Here is a 4,426-nt window from a genome sequence, read left to right as displayed (position 1 = left end):
TAGCTTTGTGGTGGTTTCGTACCCGACCATAATCTCTATGTTTGTTCTCCGCTATTAGTGTCTTTGGAGTGACTCTTTGTTGCATGTTGAGGGCTTGTCATATGTTCTATCTATGTTATTATTGTTGAGAGAACTTACACTAGTGAAAGTATGAACCCTAGGCCTTGTTTCTTACCATTGCAATACCGTTTACGCTCACTTTTACCGCTTGTTACCTTGCTGTTTTTATTATTTCAGATTACAAAAACCTTTATCTACTATCTATTTTGCACTTGTATCTTCATCTCTTCGCCGAACTAGTGCACCTATACAATTTGCCATTGTATTGGGTGTGTTGGGGACACAAGAGACTCTTTGTTATTTCGTTGCAGGGTTGCTTGAGAGAGACCATCTTCATCCTACGCCTCCTACGGATTGATAAACCTTAGGTCATCCACTTGAGGGAAATTTGCTACTATCCTACAAACCTGTGCACTTGCAGGCCCAACAACGTCTACAAGAAGAAGGTTGTGTAGTAGACATCAGTAGCAGCAGCACAGGAGGAAGTAAGAGGAGGGGGGAGGGGCCAACAACAAGATCCCATGCAAGTTTGGATCAAATCATAGAGCAAGACTGGGCACCTTCATCTGATGAGGAGAGCAACCCAGGTGACTTATGTCAGGAAGAGAATGATTGTGCTCAGCTTCCACCATTTAAGCTACCAAATGGTAGGAAGAGCAGGGCCAAAAAGAATAAAGTTAGGGTTTGGTATGATGAGGAGAGGGAAAACCCACAATAACAATTTGTCAAGCAACTTTGTTTCCTAGATGTCCAGCAGTTCAGGAGGGCACTCCTTACATTTCACATCTCACAAAACAGGAACTACTCATTTCATAGGAATTGCTCAGATAGAGTTATTGTAGTTTGCAGTACAGATGACTGTCCTTTTTTCATTGTTGCTTCCAAAATTGCACATGAGAAGACATTTTGCATGAAGAAAATGAACTTGTACCACAACTGTCCTGCTGTTGGAGAGAGCACCAAAGTCATTGCAAGATGGTTGGCACATGAGTGTGAGCAACAGTTAAGGTGTGACATAAACACACCAGTCCAGGCAATAATTGACAATTTGAAGAAAAAACATGGAATTGAAGTGTCCATTCACATGGCCTACAGGGCAAGGAAAGCGGTTAAGGAAGTTGTCCAAGGAGATCAGAGGGCACAATACACTAGGATAAGGGATTACCTCCAAGCTGTGCTGGATACCAATCCTGGAAGTAGATGCATTGTCACAAAAAAGCATTTAAAGCTTCATCCTAGCAAAACCCCTAGATTTCATGGCTTGTTCATGTGCCTCAATGCTTGCAAAGAGGGTTTCCTAAATGGTTACAGACCCTTCATAGGTACTTGCATAATTATTTTCCCAACATATTTGCCATTGCTTTTGTTTATGTTTGGTGCTAATGTGTTATGTTTGGTTGTAGGTGTTGATGGTTGCTTTATTAAGTTGACAATAGGGCAACAAATATTGGCTGCAACTGGAAGAGATGGTAATAACAACATCTTTCCCATTGCATTTGCTATTGTTGACAAGGAAGACACTGCGAGCTGGTCCTGGTTTCTAACCCAGCTCAAGTATGCTCTTGGTGGTGAGTCAGGGAAGTATGGCTAGTACACTATCATATCTGATAGACAAAAGGTACCTCATACATCATCATTCTTATTTTTACTCTTGGTGGTGAGTCAGGGAAGTATGGCAAGAGCTCAAGTATGCTCTTGGTGGTGAGTCAGGGAAGTATGGCAAGAGCTCCTGCTGCAACCAGTGCAACACCAAGGACAGCTCCACTAGCAGCAAGGGCAATAACTCCAGCTGCAACTAGGGCTGCAACTAGGGCTGTACCTAGGGCAGCTCCTTCTGCTCCTGCTCCAACAAGGCCAAGTTCATCTTCTGCTGCTGCTGATAGGCCTAGTTCATCTTCTGCTACTGCTGCTAGGTCAAGGGCAAAGAAAACATTCATACCACCAAGACTGTCAGGTACTGGAAGAGTGAGAAAGCCATCATACAAGATGTCTGAATGGTTCAATTGTTCTCAAGGCAGCAAGAAGTGATGTAATGTTGAAACATGTTTAATTCAGCCTTTTTTGGCTAGTTTGTGATGAAGAATATTAAGAATTTCATGTTGAAACCAGTTAGTGCGGGTGAAGTTTGATTTAAACCTTGAACTCATACGGCTTGTCGGAATTGAACCCCAACCTCTTAATCCCTGAAATCGATGTCCTGTACTCATTGATCCTGGTCAATCTTGCCCATGGTGATGGTTGGCGTATCGGGATAAGGTCCATCCCAGCCGGGATTGCGATCTACTCTCACTGACATCCATGCCCCCACATGTCATATTCATCTTCTTCCCTAGCCCCTCTCTCCCGCTCTCCTGCAATCAGCACCGGTCCTCTTCCAGCACCTCCCTATCTCCATGGTAGCCGGGCGCGTCAATGCCGTCAACCCCGCGCTCGAGGACATTGTGTCGCTGGTGTCCGGTTGTCCGCCCGCTCCATCGCGTCACTGGTGGCCGCCTGCCTACTGCGATGGCTAATTCCTAATGGCTACTGTAATGTTTACGCCCATGCAACTTCTCCACAACTTTACAAATAAATCCCATGGCTAGCTTAGGAATCAATCCACCTGCTTGCTTGCTTGCTTAGGATAGCTTTTTTGCACTTGCATCTCTCGCCGAAGTTATTAAACCAGACATCTTGTATAAGCCCAGCACATTCAGGTCGTTGAACAGCGTTGGCCGGGGAGCATAACGCTAGCGACGAACCACTTCTCGCCTTCGGCGGGGCCTCCGTGACGACATGAGCCAGACCCGTGGAGTCTTCCATCTGCAGATGTTGGGGTGAGCATGCACATCAGGCGGCGCAGGCGAGGGATCCTGGACAGGAAGAAGTGAGCGCAATAATGGTGCCATTTCACTGGGCAGCGCTGCCGCCGGGGAGGTGGGTCTGCATCAGTCACTCGTCATGGAGACGGACGCCTCGTCACTTGTTAGCAAGGAGAAAAGGAGAACATTTGGGGGAAGAAGATGAAGATGACAAGTAGGACCGCATAGTCAGTGAAAGAAGCGATAATCCCGACTGGGATCCACCTTTTCCCGGTAAGACAAACAATATATGGTTGGTTTAGGGTTGGAATTCACCAAGATTGTTGAGTACAGGGTATCAATTTCAAGGATTGGAAGTTCGAGGTTTGATTCAGACTGGATCTACCAGTTTAAGGTTTTTATCAGACTTTACCCGTTCAAGTCCAAGTGGTGGACTATGTAATGTACCTAATGGTTGTGATGCACTATGATACTCTGGTTATGATGATATGATGATGAACTTATTAGTTATGATGTTTTGCAAGAAGTTTTCATTCTGTTGTTGTGATGATGATCATAGTTTCATTTTTGATATGATGATGATCTTAGTTTTCATGCTGTTGATATGATGTGTTATGATGTTTTGCAAGAAGTTTTCATAGTTTGGGTGCCTCGGCGTCGACAAAACCCTAAATGGGTCCGTTTTGGGTGCCTCGGCGTAGACAAAACCCAAAAAAACCCTAAGAAGTTACTGACATATTAATTTTATAAATCCAAAAAAATTTGCACAAAAATAGTTTGGCCTGGGGATCGAACCCAGGACTAGTGGGTAGTAACCAGGGGTTCAATACCAATGGGATAGTGCTAGTGATGTTGTTTTAGTAGCATCCAAAATTTTACTTATATTTAGTTAGGCACGCACTGTGTTGAGAGTGCGTTGAGGCCGGCAGCGTGATGAACGTCCGTTTAGTATAACTCGTCGTTTCGGTTTCTTCCTTTAATACGTGTCCACCTACCGCTCTCTTTGATCACTCGCCCACTCGCCGCCCGCACCGCCCACTCCTCTTCCCCCTCTCTCCTGTCGAAACCACCCCCGACAGCCACCCCCACCGCTGTCGCCATGGACTGGCAGCTGGCCATCGAAGAGCTCGCCGGCAACAACCACGAGCTGCGCGCGCAGTACAGGGAGATCGCGCGCTGGTTCCCCAGTCTGGTGATGCTGAGGAACCATGCCCGCGGCCTGGTGAAGGTGATGACACCTGCCAAAAGGCAGCGTGCAATCCCTGCCCGCCGCACCGTCCCGCCGGCGACCATTCTCCTATGGGCGATGCGCGAGGTGCAGCGCTCCCCCGACCCCAGGCAGCGCGCCCGTTGGTGGATGTACCGCTCATCCACCACGCCGCCGGCCGCCGCGGATGACATCAACGACGTCGTCCTTGCTCTCCCAGCCCCCATCAACAACGCCTACTGGGAGAGGCGCAATCCATGGGTGCTCGGGCCAGACAACGACTCTGACACCGAGTCCGAGTCCTCTGACGACTATGACTCTGACGAATCTGACGGCTACTCCTCTGACAACGAGGTGG

Source organism: Triticum dicoccoides, chromosome 3B, assembly GCF_002162155.2.
Source record: "Triticum dicoccoides isolate Atlit2015 ecotype Zavitan chromosome 3B, WEW_v2.0, whole genome shotgun sequence".
NCBI classification, from domain to species: domain Eukaryota; kingdom Viridiplantae; phylum Streptophyta; class Magnoliopsida; order Poales; family Poaceae; genus Triticum; species Triticum dicoccoides.
This window is presented reverse-complemented; position numbering follows the sequence as displayed.